Source organism: Anomaloglossus baeobatrachus, chromosome 9, assembly GCF_048569485.1.
Source record: "Anomaloglossus baeobatrachus isolate aAnoBae1 chromosome 9, aAnoBae1.hap1, whole genome shotgun sequence".
NCBI lineage: Eukaryota > Metazoa > Chordata > Amphibia > Anura > Aromobatidae > Anomaloglossus > Anomaloglossus baeobatrachus.
In genome coordinates, this window is record NC_134361.1 from 78,447,575 (window position 1) to 78,468,091 (window position 20,517).

Genomic DNA, 20,517 nt, shown 5'->3' on the forward strand with positions numbered 1-20,517 from the left:
ATGACAATTCCCACAAAAAAAAACAACGAAAAAAAACAACCCAAGCCCACAGTGCTATGTGATAGAAAAATCTAATATACATATCCCTTGGATTGAAGGTTAGGAAGGGGTTAATTCTAAATAAAGGCATCTTGTTAATGTTCCATGATTTCTCGTTAATGTTCTTTGCTATCCTCTTGGATTTTTATTCCATGACATGCACTGTTGATCGCACTCGCCTGGCATCCAGACTGGCATAACAGGAATACATCATTGAGCAATAAGGAAACAAGGTAGGCATGAGAAAAAATAATGATCTGGGGTGTAGGAAAATCAAACAAGTGGCCGAGACGACTGCTGGAGCTGAGCGCGGTACGTGGGAGGTTTGGGGTAATTATGGAGTTATTTAAGTGTTAAACTTCATGTCATAAAGAACTATAGTAAGGGAAGTTATTTTACAAATTCCGTCATTTTCTAGAACCTGCACTGACAGGCTTAGGCGGCTGCTGAAAAGTCATTTTTATGTTATTAAAAAGGAAAAATTATGACATTTTTATTCTCTATTTTCAGCTTTTATTCTCTATCCTGGCAAAGAAGTCATTATAAAATTTTACACTTTGGAATTTTGTTATAGTATTTGCCTATGTTTTTGGTCATACACATACAGTAAATACTGAATCCCTATACTATGCAATAAGATGTTGCTGCAGATGTTGCTTCGCAGTCTAATTCCTCTGCAGTCTTGCTCCTTATCTGGATAGTAAGAGAATATCTGCTCATGTGCTATGTTTTAAGGGGAACTTGTCACCTCCACAAATGGTTTTCATCTGCAGGTAGAGTAATAATCTGCAAGTAAATAGTGTTTTAACCATGTTATGCTGGATAAATTGGAGCAGCGGCTGCAGGGAGAAAATTAAGTTTTATCATCCCTTCAGCCGCACGGATGATCAGAACCATGCAGGGGGCTATAACAGTAAACACTCACTACTAGAGAAACCCCAGTTCGGTGATTAGTGTTTGTACTGAACACAGGCTTTACAAAAAACCCACACAGTTTGGGTTTGGAGTTCGGGTGCTTTATATATGCAATCCACTAGCGCGAGCATTGCTGTATTCGGGTACGCTCGGTCTTCAGTTCAGTGTGAGTCGCTTGCAGTGTTTGATCGGTTGAGGGGGTAATAACAGCGTGATCCAAAAAAAAAAATGGAAAAACCCGCCCGCCCCCAGAAGTGTTCTGTTTATGGTTGGCTGCATGTGGATGGAGACCCGAACTGCCCAATTAGTGACTTCCATTGGCGTTCAGGTCAATTCCAGGTCCAAAACCGAAACTTTTTCAAAAGTCTGGCTGACCCCGCCAAACCGAACTTCCACGCGTCCTCTCCTCTCTATTTACTACACAGTAAGTACGTTGAAATCACTCCACCTGCAGTTTGATTGACAGCTCTGCAGGGTCTATATGTGCAGAGTGGTCAAGGTACAGGGGGACTGACTATGCAGTGAGTGATGACTTTTACAGCTCTTTCTTCCACCCGAAGACTGGCTGCAGGGAGAATATAACTTAGTTTTCTCCCTGTAGCCACTCTTCCAGTAATAAAGCAAAACACAATTAAAACACTGCTTACAAATAAATGGCATTATTGGAGATGACAAATTTTCTTTAAAGTCAAAATTACCATTTTTTATATAATTTTTTATACTCTTACAGTATATGCATTTTAAGACAAGAACTCGGCACTCAACAGTATGCGATGAATTAGTGGAAATTTAATATGGTAATCCAATTACATATAATTAACGTTTCGATCCCACATTCCGGACCTTCACCAGAATGTTACGGATTGCCGTGGAGGGAGAGGTTCCTGGAGGCAAAGCGCGGTGGAGCGACCGTGGTGGTTGAGCGCTCTGCACATGAGACTACAGTCACTCCATGATTGCGCTTGCCTCCAGGAACCTCTCCCTCCACGGCAATCCGTAACGTTCTGGTGAAGGTTCGGAATGTAGGACCGAAACGTTAATTATATGGATCACTTTAAATTTTCACTATCTCATCACATACTTGTGAGAGCTAAGTATTGATGGGCGGACTGAATCCCCTACTCAAGCTCCATACCCTTCTCATGGAGTGATGTATATTTCTTTATATCTTATATGCATTTCAGTACTTTTTGGGTTGTGATATTTGCAAAGTCAAGTGATGGATATAGATGTTATTTTATCATCTTTTGATGTGACACTAATTCTATTCAAACTTATTCTTATATAGTATGGTTACATAAAGGATGACTTGAAAAACCATGTGTGGATTGTGGGCTTCTGTTTTCACTCTGCTTGGTGATGGTTGATAGACTGGCTATTGATAATGGTACAGGAAGAAGTATCTTTGGTATTGTAATTGGTAATTTCCTTGTAAAAGTTGTGAGGGCACAGCTTACCCCTGATGGAAATACGTGTGGTGTATTTAAGGGGCACTGGTGATATGTTTAGGAATGGATTATGGCCACAGATTATGGCATTGTTATTATTTTAAGGTTAATATTGTGTAATGATAAAATGGTAGTCAAAATTTTGCCGACCCCTTGGACTGGGCAATAAAGTGCAAAATGCTCAATGAGGTTGTAAAGGGAACCTGTCATGTGGAAAAATGCTATTGACCTGCAGATATCGAATTTATCTGCGGGTTAATAGCATTCTGAACCTGCACATTGAACCCATTTGATAGAGGAAATTAATTTTAATCCTTCCGGCAGTGTTCAGGTCTCAGTTAAGGGGCCGGCGCCAGCGTACTTTCAGTCACTGCTCTGTGTATGGAGAACGGCGGCTGTAACCACGCCCCCCACACTTTGACAGCCGCTCATCATTAGAACTTTCTGTCAGGCAGTGCGAGGGTGCGGATACAGATGCTGCTCTTCATACACAGAGCAGTGACTGACCCCACCCCGACACCGCCCCTGTGACTGAAGCCAGAACGCTGCTGAGAGGATTCAAATTCTTTTCCTCCCGGCAGCTGGGTCTAATGTGCAGGCGTCGGGCAGGTTCATAATGCTATTAACCTGCAAATTAACCCCATGTGTGGGGGTTAATAGTATTTTTCCACATGGCAGGTTCCCTTTAAGCTGACCAAAAACACATAAGGGTTTCGGGCAAATGATGCTTCTCCCGATCGTTCAGCCAACAACCATCTCAACCTACTCTACCACACACAAGAGGACTCTCCCAGTCGAGAGCTCCTGTTTTCTTTATGAGAAAACCACCAACTGCTGCTTTGGCCGGCAGCTTATCTCTAGGTAAGCAATGTGAGCGGCAGTCCGCGATCAGACTTGTCATCTCTCCTAACCATCATCGGCTGACGACCCCATGCTCAATAGACTGTCGGCTGAATCCATCAATATCGGCGTATTCGGCTGACTATAGTCTAAGGGCGGGCTTAGACAGGGCTTCATACACATAAATATTGAAAAGTAAAAAATGAATCTAAGTTTGAAAATAAATCTTCTTTAATTTAGCGGAATTCAATGGTTGCCAGTGGCTTCAAACGCTAATAGGCTATTAGAATTGCACTCTTGGCATCCGCCTGACTAACGGAGCTCTATGGATACATTTAGTGGCCAATTCATCATTCTGTTTGCATGCTTTATTGTAATATATCTGTAAACATTGGATGGCATACTGATGCTTTTGATCGCCTCTTATTGAATTTTAATGGATTATTGAGATGACCAAAAAACATAATTCTGGCGTTTTGTTTTTTCTTGCCTCGCCCTTTACCGACCAAGTGAATTGATTTTATAATTTGCAAGAACGGGCATTTCTGAACGTGGTGATACCAAATATGTGTATTTTATTATTATTATTATTATTGTTTTATTTTCAATGGTGCAAAAGGGGGGGTGGTTTAAACTTTTAGGGGGAGGGGGGTTCAGATTTTTAAAAACTTTTTTTACATTTTCTACTCATTTTATTAGTTCTCCTAGGGGACTTTATGCCTGCACTGTCCGATCACTTCTGTTACTCAAAGAAATTTTTAAGCATCCCTCTGAACAGCAGAAATGCTGATGATCTATGAGTGCCGGAGCTCTGCTGGCATTCACAGGAACCTCGTCCCGACAGCAACAGGGGTCATCATCAGCTGACCTCTGGCTGTCATGAAAACCCTTCGGCGCCCCATGATCGCTTCATGGGACAACCGATGGCAACAGGGAACAGCACGATCCCCAGTGGCGCATGATAGATCATGTTGTCAGAGTTTGACAGAGCGATCTAACTAGTTAACAACCTCGGGTGGATCTCCAATCCAACCGCATCTGTTAACTGCATATGTCGGCTGATCAGATCAGCAGACATATATGGGGAACAATGCGGGCTCGCCGTGTGAGCCCGCAATAAAGGGACATATGTCGCGGACGGCGGGGCGCTGCGCTCGCTAATGCTCGGGTCCGGCGCTGCTGCTGCTGCTGCTCGGTGGCTCGAGCGGTGGGCCGGATCCGGGGCCTCTAGCGGCGCTCCTCGCCCGTGAGTGAAAGGGGTGGCTTGGTTTGGGGATTTAGTCCGTGACGCCACCCATGGTTTGTGGTGAGGTTGGGGGTACCACCGCTGCTCTGGACGGGGATCCCGGGAGCGATGACAGGGAGCAGCCGAGATGTTTCTCTCCCCTCCGTGGGTAGGGGGTTTTGGTGGTCCCGGGGCCCGGTGATGGTGACTGTAAGGTGGATGGCGGGGTTTGGCGAGGTGCAGGATCGCGGGGGCGGCAGCGCAGTGCCAGGCGGCACGGTGGTACTCACTCAGCCAATGACGTAGACGGAGTCTCTGTTAAAAAAAACGGCTGGATGGACGGGTCCCGCAGCCGGCTGCGATGGTCACTCCCGGTAGGTTGGCGGTGACTGTCTCTCCCTGCACCTGTGATGTGTTGTCGGCTCCGATGGCTTCCCACCGGTAACCCGCTCCCCAGCGGTGTATTTGCCAGAGGAGCCCCTTTTTGCCCGCAGGCTCTGGCCCTGGGAACTCTAGCTGTGGTGGTAGCTGTATTTCCCTTCACGGTTGAGCAGTTGCCTTCAGTCGGGTCTTTACTGCTGAGGAACCCCGGAGGTTCCCGTCCCTGACGGATTTGACCAGTTTAACGGCGACTCCAAGCCTGGTCGGGGTCCGTAGGCCTTGCCGAATGGTGCTGGCTTCTCTTCGCTCCCCGGTTGGTACCAGCAGGCCACCGGCCATCCCCGGTCCTCACGGTTGTGCGTCAATCGGCCTCGCCTGCAGACGGTCACCACCATCTGCCAACCTTGTTCTTGGGTGCCCGGGCCACGTACCCGGACACGGTCAGTCTGCTCTTGCTCCTCCACTACCACTCCTCGCTCCTCCACTTCCACTCTCCCTAACTCAACTCTCTTCCTTTCCCGCCTCCAGGACTGTGAACTCGTCGGTGGGTGGGGCTAACCACCTGGCCCCGCCCCACCTGGTGTGGACATCAGCCCCTGGAGCGAGGCAACAAGGATTTGTGTGTGTGACTGATGTGCCTAAACGGGGTGTGGGGTGTGTTGTTGCAGTACCTGTGACGTCCTGGCTTGTCCAGGTCACCACATTCCCCCTTGGTTAAACGCAGACCGTCCGCGGGCTGCCCGTCCATCACCGGTTTTATTTTGTAACTGTAGAAAATGGGCTAAAAACATATAAACATTAAAACAAGCAATTTTATCAATCTTCCTTTAACGGGAGGCACTTTCTTTAACGTTACTAACGGTAGTCAACTTTATCAACGGTAACGGCTTCCACTCTCTCCCGCCCAAACAACCTGGCCCTAATGCTGCCCCTAAGAAGTGGGCAGCACCCCTTGCCCCAGTTCATCACCAAGCTGCTCGAGCGGGTACGGTCTCTTTCAGGGGACCCACGTCCATGGGGGACCCCTGACCCCCGGAGGTTGGCCACCGGTCCAGGTGGTGGCCGGGCCCCAGCCTACTCCACTGCGGGCCCTTCCTCCAATCTGCCTCTCCGGAGACGGTAACGGATGTATGCCAACAATTATTTACATGCCACAAGTTTGTGGTTGCCCTGCAAGTTCTCGGGCGTGTCCGTAAGTAGTTCCTTACGCAAACGGTGCAGACAGTCCCTACGGGGAATAGTTGCCGGCAACGGCCGGTTCAATCACGGTTGCAAATCAGAAAACATCTTCGGCTGATTTAATCTTATCATTCAAACTCTTATTTACACACTCAACGGTACTGGTGGTCCCAACGGGGACAACTTGCAGTGGAGGACCGCTGCCGTCACTGCTCACTTTCATCCTCTTCACCCGGCCCTGGGTGGAAAAACACGGGTACCAGCCCCTCCAGCGCATAGCAGGCGCGACGGGGAAGGGCCGCCCGGTATCCATTATTTCCACTCCGTGGGATGTAAGCGGCCTCCATGCCACACAAGGCGACGACTCCCTCGTCCTCCGAGACAGGTTCGGGGTCAAGCCCGGAGTCACTATCGTCCGTTCCTGCGCCAGGCGGGTTGCCGCCAGCTGCCGCAGTCTCCGGGCTCGCCACTCTTTCTGCTGCCGCTACAGGGGGCCGCAAGCTAGACGGACCAGCAGCGGCGGGGTGCGCAGGCAGAGAAGACGGAGGCAGGATGGGGGCCAGGGGACTGATGTGCCTAACCGGGGTGTGGGGTGTGTTGTTGCAGTACCTGTGATGTCTTGGCTTGTCTAGGGCGCCACACATACGTGAGCAAGGACATATAGGTACGGCTTTGGTCGTGAAGGGGTTAAAGGGAATTAGTCATCGGGTTTTTGCTAATCTGACAACAGCATGATGTAGGTACAGAGACCCTGATTCCAACAATATATCACTTACTTTACTGAGTGCAGCAGTTGTGGTTGTATTACAGTTTTCTCAGCTGCAGATCTAGCAGAGCTCTGAATTTTAGGCCGTGTATAACCCCGCCCACACTACTGATTGGCAGCTCTCTGTATATGCTGTATATTGACAGAAAACTGTTAATCACTGGTGGACTTGGGGTTGGATGAGGAAGCTTGAGATACCTAATCCCCTACTGATAATCTCCTGCTGATAAAATACTGATTTTATTGAAACAGCAAGACACCTCTTTTTAAGTGATATATCACTGGAATCAGGGTCTCTACCTCCTACATCATGCTATAGCAAAAACTTGGAAAAAGATTCCCTTTAATCAACCTGCCTGCATGTGTTGTGCTGTGTCTCTGGTATTCCTATTAGAAATGAGTTGATTACCGGGTGTTGCCAGTTGTGGGTGCGTCCATACCCAGTCTGACACTGTCCAATCAGCGCTGATGGTGTTAGACTTGTAGGGATACACCCATTGACCTAGCTGTCATTAACTTCTAATAGTAAAAAAGAATCAGCGCAATACGGAGTAATGAGGAACGATGACGCAGAATGGGATGTGCCGGTAATTACTGGAGCAGACAAGTCACGAGAGGTGCCAGAGCCTCATCATACATTTCGTTAGTGGGTTTATTTTTGTATTTTCCATGTTACTTTCTATATTTTAAAAAAATAAACCTAATATATTATATTTTTAACACAAACCATTGAGTCTCACAATAGAATGACACCCGAGATAGACGCCCAGCCCTGCGCTCTGTAGGCGAGACTCTGGCATCAGTGCAAGATCAAGATGTGTAGTACTAGCAAATGGGTATTTACGAAGCCACAAACATTTTAGAAAGAAAATGCAGCACATTCCAGATGTCACACTTGAAAACAAATTATTTACACCAGTGGAATAATAACAACTTATGCAGAAATGTCTGTGTGTCATCCCAGCTGAACTGGAACCTGACGAGCGATTCATGCCGCCCGTGGTTTGGATCAGGCTCTGGCTTGTGTGTATGTCTAAGGATATGTGCCCACGATCAGGACTCACTGCGTCCTGGACGCAACGGGTTCTGACCTGTGAGGCCGCGAGTCTCCTCTGCAGGAGAACGCATCTGCTTGTACCCACGATCAGGGTTCAGTGCGTTGCGGTCTCTCTGTTGTGTTGTCCCTACGGAGGACGCATACGATTCCACAGCAAACAAATGACATGCTGCAGTCTGGTAAGACGCACCGCAGGTCAGTGTTTGCGGTGGAAAAAACCAACACAGTGGGCACGGGATTTCTAGAAATCCCATCCACTATCCTTGTACTGTACAACGCAGCATTTTGGACGAAGCTGAAGCATGCTACATCCAAAACACTGCAGACACTAATCGTGGGCTTGCAGGCTTAGGCTACACTCTCATGTTGGACTTTAAGTGAGTTTTTGATGCTGTGTATACTTAATGATTTTGATTCTACTGTTGCACAGCAAAGTGGATGGGATTTATAGAAATCTCCTGCCCACTGCGTTTCTTTACTTAGCGTAAACTGATCTGCGGTAAATTGTTCAAATCCACAACATGCCAATTTCTCTTGCAGATAATCAGTGACTGGAGTAGCATTTCAGGTGTAAAAAATGGCGCCACTCTTCATGAATCAGATGGGTGGACGTCATGCCCGCTCCAGCCATGGCTTTGCCCAAGCGCCCACGATTTCTAGAGAGCATATCCAAGATTGCATGAAAACTCTAAAAGCTGCAGATTTGTTGCACAAGCCCATGTTATGCAAACATGTGCAACTTTTCTAAGGTTATATTCCACTTTCGGAGTGTAGAAGCTTTGATGAATCAGCCCCTACCATGTTTCCCCCGAAAATATGCCCTAGCAGGAATTTTCGAAGTAAGGCTTAAATATTAGACATACCCCGAAAATAAGCCCTAGTTGGTTAAATAATGAAGTGTCTATGTAGATAAAAAAATTAAAGAATATTGAAGGACACTTCATTAAAGAAAGCTGACACTGCCAAAAGAAAGATGACAGACCCTTCAATCGTACTCACCAGACCCCGAACGGGACACTGTGGAACACGAGGACCTGTGGTGGAATGCATTGAGAACCTGCGGTGGAACATATACACACACATCCGGTGATACCGTACTGCTCCGGGGAACCTGGGATGCAGTGGAACACGAGGACCTGCGGTGGAGTGCATCGAAGACTTCCAGTGCAACGCATCTATGTGTTCCGCCAAAGGTCCTCAATGTGTTCCATTGCAGGTCTTCGCGTTCCACAGCAGCCGGTCGGAGCAGTATAGTATGACCAGATGTTTGTGTGTGTGTGTGTGAGTGATGTTACTGCTAACTGATGTGTATGTGTCATCGTGAGTGAGTGCCAGCCAGAAGCAGGGAGGACTGCTGTGGAGCACACAAGGATTTGCTAGGAACGCCTGCTGTGGATCGCAGGAGAACCTGGGAGTGCACACTCTGGATTACAGGAGGAACTGAGAGTGACACAGATGTCTAGGGTCTGGTAAGTATTATTCTCATGGGGGCTGTCTGCCTTTTTTTCTGGGGTAAACTTACACCCAACCCTTGTTTCCCCAAAAATAAGCCCTAAACCAAAAAAAATCCCTAGCACATAAAAAAAATAATGTGAGATAGTGTCTTATTCACAGGGAAACACTGTATGTGTCTCAGGTGACAAATGAGAGACCTATTTGTCCAGAGGAGTGGAACGGGCAAGGGACCTGCCTTGAACTAACCATCCAAGATGTTTTCTCTGAAATTCCTCAATGTTACAGAAGACAACATGTCTGATCATTCTACCTTTTTTTGGCCAGCATGAATCTACTGTCGGGATCCCTTTAAGAGCTAAGTCATTAGTTGCCGGTCAATAACGAATAACGTTTGGAACACCATTCTAAGTCTGAACTGGGTGCAAAAAACCTAAAAAAACATCACTATGGGGAGATAAGGTATGCACACCAGTGACTATGTAAGGGGAATACATGGAATAGCAGAAACTGCTGTGTGAATACTGACTTGAAAAATCCAATAGCTATATGAAGAGTGAAAATGTGAAAAATGGAATCTGCATTACTGCCATGAACATATGAATCAAGAGAAATTTAGCTACTGAATTGATCAATGCAATAGAGCCCCAACACTACGCCAAAGTATTTCTCTACGTTGGGGTCCCTAGCTTATGTGTGTCCTCTCATGCAGTTAAAAAACTGCAGTTTCTGCTATTCCATGTATTCCCCTTACATAGTCACTGGTGTGCATACCTTATCTCCCCATAGTGATGTTTTTTTAGGTTTTTTGCACCCAGTTCAGACTTAGAATGGTGTTCCAAACGTTATTCCTTATTGTTAGTAGTTTTTCGTTTGTGAACCCTCCCCACCACACCTATTGCCAATCCATATAATACGCATAAATAGCCTGGGTCTCCGCTTCCCACACACGGTAAGTTTTTTAACTGCATGAGAGGACACACACAAGCTAGGGACCCCAACGTAGAGAAATACTTTGGCGTAGTGTTGGGGCTCTATTGCATTGATCAATTCAGTAGCTAAATTTCTCTTGATTCATATGTTCATGGCAGTAATGCAGACTCCATTTTTCACATTTTCACTCTTCATATAGCTATTGGATTTTTCAAGTCAGTATTCACACAGCAGTTTCTGCTATTCCATGTATTCCCCTTACATAGTCACTGGTGTGCATACCTTATCTCCCCATAATTAGTTGCCGGTCGTCTGTCCTAACCCATGCTCTTTGTTTTGTCTGAATATTATAAATCCACGAGCGATACACTTCTGCCATTTATTTTTGCAAGAAACAAGCATCATCCCAAAATATAAATGATGTGACACCCGATGAGACAAGAGAATTACGCCACGTCCAGATATAAGATTTATAGCATCCTAATCTGGAAAAGTATCAAAAATGATACATGTGGTTCCTACGATACCAATATTTGGAAATATCCTGTTCACGAATCGTATGCCGGAAATTACGGCTTGGTGCTCGCATTCATTATGAACAGATGGTTGACGAGAACACAAACAAAGATATAGTTTGGTAGATTTATGAAACCACCTGGAATATATGGGGTATAGGCTTTTTTTGGCTTTTTTATACAAAATTATATAGCTAGAACTCACATTTTTTATCATTAAGAAGCATTTTAAATATTTCTATAAGTAAGGATGATGTGTATAGCAGAGTATGCTCACCTGTACCAGTCGGGATCTAACACAATCTATCTGCTTTTGGCTTGCCAAAAACATCTAACTGCTATCTCTACTGACCCCCATACGCATGCATTACAAACATTCAAAAATATAGGTTGAAACATTCATTAACTGAAACAGAAACAGCTGTGTAGGAGTCTTTTCACTGGGTGAGGACCATCCAAATTCTTCTATCAAAGGTTTCCTTTGCTCCTTAAAAGCCAAAAGTTGCAGTTCTATTCTATTCATGATATTGTGTATCTAAGGCTGCATTCACACATCGGCTTGTACTGATGTCTGCATTTCAAGCAAATAGCCAGCTGTCCATAGGGCTTCATTGATCCAAACCCACATATATTTTAAAAAGGGATCCATGTCTCCAGTCTGTGACACTTGTCCTTTTCTCATTTATTTTGTGGATCAGATTTGGCCATTAAAGGGAACCTGTCAAGTGTAAAATTGCTATTATCCTGCAGATATGGTCTTAATCTGCAGGTGAATAGCATTCTGAACCTGTTTGGCGCCTGCACATTGAATGATGCTGCTGGGAGGATATGAACTTTAACCTTCTTGGCAGCATTTGGGTTTCAGTCACTGGTATGGATTCAGTAACCGATCTGTGAATCCAGAGTGGTGGCTGCAACCTCGCCCCCCAACACTGAGTGACAACCTATCCTAATGCTAGTTGGCTGTTTGTCATTGAGGGGTGCGGTTAGATTCACAGAGCAGTGACTGAGTGGCACCACCCCTATGACTGAAACTCGAAAACTGCAGGAAGGATTAAAGTTCTTTTCCTCCCGCCAAGCAGAGTTCAATGGGCAGGTTCCAAACGCTAATAACCTGCAGATTAATCCCATATCTGCAGGTTAATAGCTTTTTACACATGACAGGTTCCCTTTAAAGGGAATCTGTCAAAAGGTTCAACCCTCTCAAGCTGTCAATGTAGGTATGTAGATCATAGGACGCTGAATAAAATGATACCTTGATATCACATGCTCAATAGCACCCACCCATCTCCCGCTCATAACTGTTTGGTTACCTTGGAAGCCAAGGACCTGTTAAAAACTCTTGGCACCGCCGTCTTGGTATTTCTCTGAAACTCAGATATAGGCTTATTATCAAATGATCGCAGTCCATTTTTGAGTCCAAAGGGGATTAAAAAAATCACCTCCCATTTCCCAGTTTTCAAATAAAGACATAAAAAGCCATAATATTATATATGTCTCATGTACCCCAAAATTGTATCAATGAAAACCAGCTCACGTACTGCTTTATTATTGGAAAAATAAAAAACTTCCAGCTCTCAGAATATAGTGACGCAATCAATTTTTTTCTTCTTACAAGTTCCAGTATTTTTTTTCCACTACTAAAATATAAAAAATCTGTATTAAAATGCCGTTGTAATAATTGTATTCACAAGGAATTACGTTGCTGGTCATTTTTACTATAATAGAAACACTATGATGACAAAATCCGAACAAATGTGACAGAATGGAAGTTGTTTTTCATAATTTCACCTCACTTTGAAATTTTCCCCATTTTTCAGTAGGGTGAAATTAATATTGTCCTTCAAAATGACAATTTGTTCCCTGGATTGTCAACTATCCTTAAATTCCAGGACAGTCCATAACAATAGGGCACTTTTTTTACAATGTCAAGCTACCACTAGGGGGCATTGGGACTCAGGTAGATGTAGACTCCAGAGTGCAGTAATACATAGACCCACTAGAGGTTGCTATCATGCACAGGAATAGTCGATCAGCCAAAGTTTACGCCGGGATGACACGTCTGTACCGAGGAGTAATCAAGCCAAAGTCAGATAACAGAGCCAAGATTCAGATGCCGGGAGGAGAAGTAAGCACTGGGAAGGAAAAAAGAGAGGACACGGAACAGGACCAAAGACAGGATGATGCGGAGGTACAGAGGTCAGGTCAAGCAAAAGGAACTGAAGTCAGTTCAGGCAGGAGGGAAGGAGGACAGATCAGGCAGGAGGGAAGGAGGACAGGTCAGGCAGGAGGGACGGAGGTCTGGTCAGGCAGGAGGAATGGAGGTCAGGCAGGAGGGAAGGAAGTCAGGTCGGACAGGAGGGGCGGAGGTCAGGCAGGAGGGACGGAGGTCAGGTCAAGCAGAAGGAATGGAGGTCAGGCAGGAGGGACGGAGGTCAGGTTGTGCATGAGGAATGGTACTGGGTAGCAGGAGTAGAACAGAGAACTCTCACAGGAATAGTTGCACACAGCAGAAATATTACTGGCATCGTTCCGGTGGGGTCCACTTCATAATAAAGCGGTATGAGTCCCGGAATGAGACACCATCGAGCAAGACCCCCTTACAAGACCTAACCCCATCAGAGTCCCGCTACAGTCATGACAGTCCTTAAGAAAACCGTAAGGTGACTCTGATTTTTTTGAAGCTGAAGAAACTTATACAGATTATTTTGACTGTAATTATCATCATTTTACACTTTAGGGTGAAAACAGCGATGTCTTCATATCAGAATTATGGGCTGTAGATATGTATACCTTATAATCATAATGATTTATTATGGTTTTCCAATGTGTCCGTAAAAAATATTATCTGCCTGTGATTTTTTCATAAACTGTCCAAAAAAAATAAAAAGTCAAGTTGGCAACGCTGCTTGTCCTCATACAGCTATATCGACAGAAAAAGTATGGTTTTTGGAAGCTAGAGAGGAACAGTGGGAGCGAAAGACAAAATGAGTCTGGTTCTGAATGGGCTAACTTAATACCCAATAAGTCTTCTCGAAAGTTGAGTCTGCAACATGATGGCACCTTTCATAAGCAAGAACTTCCCAGGAAAACTTGCAAAGATAGCGACGATTGATGGTGTGTAAGATAGAATGGAAAATGCATGCGGTCAGCAGTCTGTGGGAGCAGACAGATTTTTGGTTGAATCAATGGTCATGATGACAAATAGACGAGTAATTTTTTCAATCATTCACTTAGGTTGTATGCGGCTGATGACTAATCCATGGCTTGTGCATTAACCTTTTCAGAGTATTTGGCCTTGAGAAAAATAAGATTTCAATTAATGTCGTTCTGCAAATGACGTCATCCATTGGATCTACTAGTCCCATTGTTATAATACGGTGTTTGGCACAAGAGCTGCGCTCCTAAATGCAGTAGAAGAAGCATGTCCACTCAGATAGCTGCTGGAGAAACCTGGGATTTTGTAAAGATGTTTTTGTTTTTTCTTTTATCAGCAGGTAGAAATGCATGGGGCATTTATGTTGTAAGGCAAGGCAGGATTATTAAACATAAAATGATATCAGCTCAATCCAAATATGACTGCTACGATCCTCAGCACGGAAGAAGCCACTTCTGCCCAATGTGGCACACCGTAATTACAAGCTTCCAGCCATAGATCCAAATAATATGGAAAAAATATTAAAAATAAGTTAAAAAATAATTCCATCCAATGATATATGCAATGCCTACGCGTTTCAGACTGCAACCGAGTCCTTATTTAGAATACATCATTTTATTTGGGTCTACAGCTTGAGGATTTTTTTCTAGGCAGAACTTTTTTCTTTATGAAGGCAGAAATACAATAGGTGCCTTTCCTTGTCCCATGGGGAATCAGCTAAAAATGCAAAATAGCAGGAAGAACAGATATTAAAATAAATTAATATTAAAATAATGTATTATTATTATTATTATTATTGTTATTGTTTTTACTATTATTATAACTTTTTTATTTTTAATAATCAGCTAAAATATATTTCAGCTACTATAAAAGGCGACATCACAAATGCAAAAACTCAAAAAATTTGTAGCTGAAGGTGTCTAATATATAATCTCAAAATGAGTCTAGATAGGAGATACAAAAATTAAAAAAAATGTTTTCTCTGACATTTTTATACCCATGTGTCATCAGGCTGTAGGGATGCCCTGATACCTACAGTACTCATTTCACGTAGGAGAAACTCAGTAAAATCGAGACGTGCCAGATGTAAAACAGCCTCAGCTGAATATCGGAGAGAGTTTCTATTGTGCAATATGGTGTTTAGTAATAATAACTCAAAATGAATCATGGCTCCTTATTATTAATAATTACGAATATCGTTGTGGGTAAAGTGATCTGCCTTTATAGGATAGAGATCACATTCTCTTTATTTCAGCACAATTTATTTTATGACGTGCGCGTATTCCAGGCTTTCTTTAGGTGACCCGGACCCTGGTGTCTTCCCCTACCTCCTGGGAAGGAAATGAATGTTGTCAGGACTGTAACAGTAGGTTTCATCCCTTGCGTGATTTACAATAGTTATGAATGTGTTTAGATCAGAAGTTGGAAATTGCTTGGAAGAACTGAATGCACTTTTCATTTCTTTTATTGTTTTATTAAGCTTTAATTTGTACCCTTATCTAAAGCAATGTTCACATGCAGTGTTTTTGCAGCTTTTTTTAATGCAATTAAAGGGAACCTGTCACCAGGTTTTGGCCCTCTAAATGAAAAGCACCTTAAGCAGCACTTGTGCTGTATTCTATAAAGGTGATCCCCTGACTTTCCCCCCGTAGATCCCAAAAATATGGTTATAAAATCTCCCGCCCTGTATGTAAATTGCCCTGTCCGGTCCAATGAGCGTCCTAATCTGCACCTCCTGTCCCTCCTTTCGCCCTCCTCCTGTGCTGACTGACGTGGATGATGCCTCGGATGCCATCCACGTAGGCGGGCAAAATCTCCATATTCCCGGCTTGCACAAGCGCGCTTTGCTCCGCCCTGTTGCGGGTAGAGCTAAAAATACATAGTACGCCTGTGTGAACCGGCCAGTTCTCTGCGCAGGCGCGAGCTTTTGCCTGGCAATGTGGATGAAGCGGGTGACGTCATCCACATTGCCGGGCAAAATCTCGCGCCTGCACAGAGAACTTGCCGGTTCGTGCAGTTGCACCAATGTTTTTGTCTCTGCCTATAACAGGGCAGAGCAAAGTGCACCTGTGTGAGCCAGGATTATGGATATTTTGCCCATCTACGTGGATGCCATCTGAGGCATCACCCACGTAAATCAGCACAGGAGTAGGGCGAAAGGAGGGACAGGAGGCGTAGAGTATGACGCCTATCAGACCGGCCTGGACAATTTACATACAGGGCGGGAGATTTTATAAAGGTATTTGTGGGGTCTACCCAGTGAGTCAGGGGGTAACGTGCCCCTTTATAGAATGCAGCACAGGATCTGCATAAGGTGCTAGTTTTAGTTTAGAAGGCCAAAATCTGGTGAGAGTTTCCCTTTAAACTGCTTTTTACCATATCAGCAAAGTTATGAGTTTTCATAAATCTCATGCACACAATTTTTTTTTTAATTAATTTGAGAACTGCAGCTTTTGAAATCTGCAGCGTGTTAATTCTTTCAGAGGTTTTGCAGCAGTTTTTCACTCCTAGAAAGCAATGATAAAGTGGAAACGCAGCTGACAGGTTTTGCTGCATCTTTGCAGTTAATGGCTTAAGGCCCCGTCACACTAAGCAACATCGCTAGCAACATCGCTGCTAACGAACAACTTTTGTGACGTTGCTAGCGATGTTTCTGTGTGTGACATCCAGCAACAACCTGGCCCCTGCTGTGAGGTCGTTGGTTGTTGCTGAATGTCCTGGGCCATTTTTTAGTTGTTGCTGTCCCGCTGTGAAGCACAGATCGCTGTGTGTGACAGCGAGACAGCAACAACTAAATGTGCACGCAGCAGGAGCCGGCTTCTGCGGAGGCTGGTAACCAATGTAAACATCGGGTAACCAAGAAGCCCTGTCCTTGGTTACCCAATATTTACCTTCGTTACCAGCCTCCGCCGCTCTCACTGTCAGTGCCGGCTCCTGCTCTGTGCACATGTAGCTGCAGTACACATCGGGTTAATTAACCCGATGTGTGCTGTAGCTAGGAGAGCAAGGAGCCAGCGCTAAGCATTGTGCGCTGCTCCCTGCTCTGTGCACATGTAGCTGCAGTACACATCGGGTTAATTAACCCGATGTGTGCTGTAGCTAGGAGAGCAAGGAGCCAGCGCTAAGCATTGTGCGCTGCTCCCTGCTCTGTGCACATGTAGCTGCAGTACGCATCGGGTAATTAACCCGATGTGTGCTGTAACTAGGAGAGCAGGGAGCCAGCGCTAAGCAGTGTGCGCTGCTCCCTGCTCTGTGCACATTTAGCTGCAGCACACATCGGGTTAATTAACCCGATGTGTGCTATAACTAGGAGAGCAGGGAGCCAGCGCTAAGCATTGTGCGCTGCTCCCTGCTCTGTGCACATTTAGCTGCAGCACACATCGGGTAATTAACCCGATGTGTGCTGTAACTAGGAGAGCAAGGAGCCAGCGCTAAGCATTGTGCGCTGCTCCCTGCTCTGTGCACATTTAGCTGCAGCACACATCGGGTAATTAACCCGATGTGTGCTGTAACTAGGAGAGCAAGGAGCCAGCGCTAAGCATTGTGCGCTGCTCCCTGCTCTGTGCACATTTAGCTGCAGCACACATCGGGTAATTAACCCGATGTGTGCTGTAACTAGGGGAGCAAGGAGCCAGCGCTCAGTGTGCGCTGCTCCCTGCTCTCTGCACGTGTAGCTGCGTGCACTGGTAACCAAGGTAAATATCGGGTTGGTTACCCGATATTTACCTTAGTTACCAAGCGCAGCATCTTCCACGCGGCGCTGGGGGCTTGTCACTGGTTGCTGGTGAGCTCACCAGCAACTCGTGTAGCGACGCTCCAGCGATCCCTGCCAGGTCAGGTTGCTGGTGGGATCGCTGGAGCGTCGCAGTGTGACATCTCACCAGCAACTTCCTAGCAACTTACCAGCGATCCCTATCGTTGTTGGGATCGCTGGTAAGTTGCTTAGTGTAACTGGACCTTTAATGTAACTACTGTGGACCAAACTCAAATGTTATCCACACCAAAAAACACAACTAAAAAGTGCTGCGAAAATGGTGTGACAAACACAACGAAAACACAGCAATGCATTTTGCACGCAGCGTTTTTAGGCTATGTTCACTTGTATCATTTTTGCTGTGTTTTGTTTCTGCAGCAAAACCTGCTCTCTTGGCAGTAAAAAAGCGGCATCCAAAAAGCAGGTTTTGCTGCGTTTTTGATGTGTCATTTTTCTAGAGTACCTTTAAATAAAGTTAGTTTCATTCACCACATATGTGGCAAACATTGTAGCAAAAAAACGCAGCAAAAACATTGCTGCGTTTTTGCCTTTTTTCATTGGTGAAAAAAGCAGCAAAAACGCTAAAATAATTGAGATGCTGCTTCTTTAAGAAAATGCAGCAGTTTTCCATTTCAGTCAGGTAAAAAAAGAAATTGTGTGTGCATGAGATTTTTGGAATATCATAGCTTTTGATATGATAAATCTGTGATTAATAGAAATCTCCCCACTGTGCTTCTGTAAGCGAAATACACTCCTTCTATGCCATTGGAACTCCAAATTAGTAAGATTTGTTTTATGAGCGCTGGGGAAATCATTGCAGCCCATAGTTTGTGCTGTACTGAAATTTTCTGCTTTATTACATCATGTGATCAGTTTATATAGTATCCCAAACAAAGAAATAACTCCTCAGAACTATGCACCAATAAGAGCCGCAGGGGTGTGTATAGAAATGTGAAACTTCCCCACCCATCAGTGTTTGCTGAGCCCTATAACATCATTCAGTTACTGTATAAGATTATAAGACAAGATGGTTTCTACTCGTATAAGATCAAAATGGATTGTATTCTCTCACACTTCTATTGTACATAGCATAAAATGACCTGCAGCGCGGCAACCCAAGCCACCTCATGTCCACAGCATGTCAGTTTATGATTGCAGAGATGCGATTGTTCTCAGCAGGAAGAACACAGCGAATGTCGGCATCACCCAAAACCCTGATTGTGGACACGGACCGCTATGTTCTCCCGTGGAGAACACGAATGTCTCTGCAGGAGGAATGACACTGCATGGGGCAATGCTTACTCATCACATCGAGGAACGTTTATCCCTGCTCGGCAGTGCACATGCTCGACCACTGCTCCATTCGTGCCCTACGAGGCTTCTCGAAAAAGTAGAATAAAGCCTCATACTGAGAAAAAGATGGATAAAAATCCACCGTTGTGTCGATCGTCCACATTCTAGCGGTGGGTTACCACTTCATCCAGCTGATATATGACTTGTTTTCATCGGAAAATCCCTTTAACAAACAATAAAACACATTGTATAAAATGATGTGTCACAATTGATTTAGAAATTCCCGGATGTGCAGCACTACATCGACATGCGATCACATCAGTGGCGCTATGTATAATCTTGCAATTTGTTGGCATAAAATTGTTACTCTTGGCCCAAAACTGAGGACACTGCTTTACTTCCGCATTCAAAGAGATTGTTCAAGTATCTACAGTATATAAAACTGATGCGATTAATGTAATTTACTGTAAGTAATAGGAATATTCATGGTGTGGGGGCGGTAGATGAGCTGTTACATAACAATGATAATTATGATTACATTTAAATGGAATTTTGCCTCATTTATAATCTGTTATTTTATACTTCACTTAAATACAAACAATGTATCACTTGGTTCTGTACTGAAAGCTTTCATGCTGACACCAAGAATCTGAGACTTTGAGATACTCTGCGTCACACTATTATGTCCATGTGAACCAAGACTTTTTCTGCATGTCCAAAAATCATGATAAAGACATATAGTAAAGCTTTTCTGCTGCGTCTTACCATGCAATCATGTTGTTTCCTAGAGTTTTTTTTATATATATATATATATATATATATGTATATATATATTATATATATACATATATATATATATATATATAATATATATATAAAATTTGTTCCCTATTATTAGATTAGTTTTACCAAAATTTGTTTTGTGACAAGTACAAGTATCGGTATTACAATATGAACCCGTTTTGAACTCTTTACCAGAAACACAGCCTAAGGCGGGCTTTGCACACTACGACATCGCAGCCCGATGCTGCGATGCCGAGTGCGATAGTGCCCGCCCCCGTCGCAGCAGCGATATGTGGTGATAGCTGGCGTAGCGAAAGTTATCGCTACGCCAGCTTCACACACACACTCACCTGCTGTGCGACGTCCCTGTGGCCGGCGACCCGCCTCCTTGTTAAGGGGGCGGGTCGTGCGGCGTCACTGCGACGTCACACGGCAGGCAGCCAATCAGAGTGGAGGGGCGGAGATGAGCAGGATGTAAACATCCTGCCCACCTCCTTCCTTCCGCATATCCTACGGAAGCCGCAGTGAGGCCGGTAGGAGACGTTCCTCGCTCCTGCGACTTCACACACAGCGATGTGTGATGCCGCAGGAGCGAGGAACAACATCGGACCGTCGCGTCAGCGTAATCATGGATTACGCCGACGCTGCACCGATGATACGATTACGACGCTTTTGCGCTCGTTAATCGTATCATCCAGCTTTTACACACTGCGATGTCGCATGCGATGCCGGAAGTGCGTCATTTTCAATTTGACCCCACCGACATCGCACCTGCGATGT

The 20,517-nt window shown here is 44.7% G+C and overlaps 1 protein-coding gene across 3 annotated transcripts in view; it reads left to right on the forward strand.

Moving 5' to 3' along the window:
* Nucleotides 1-20,517, forward strand: part of PASD1 (PAS domain containing repressor 1) — a 203,922-nt gene that overhangs the window by 55,873 nt on the left and 127,532 nt on the right. Inside the window, exon 1 of one of the 3 annotated variants that reach the window (XM_075323814.1) lies at nucleotides 235-272. The exons of the other annotated variants lie outside the window; for them this stretch is intronic. The gene's annotated coding sequence lies outside the window, so the exon portion shown is untranslated. Of the gene's footprint in view, nucleotides 1-234; nucleotides 273-20,517 lie in introns of those variants that run through there. 3 annotated transcript variants of the gene reach the window in all.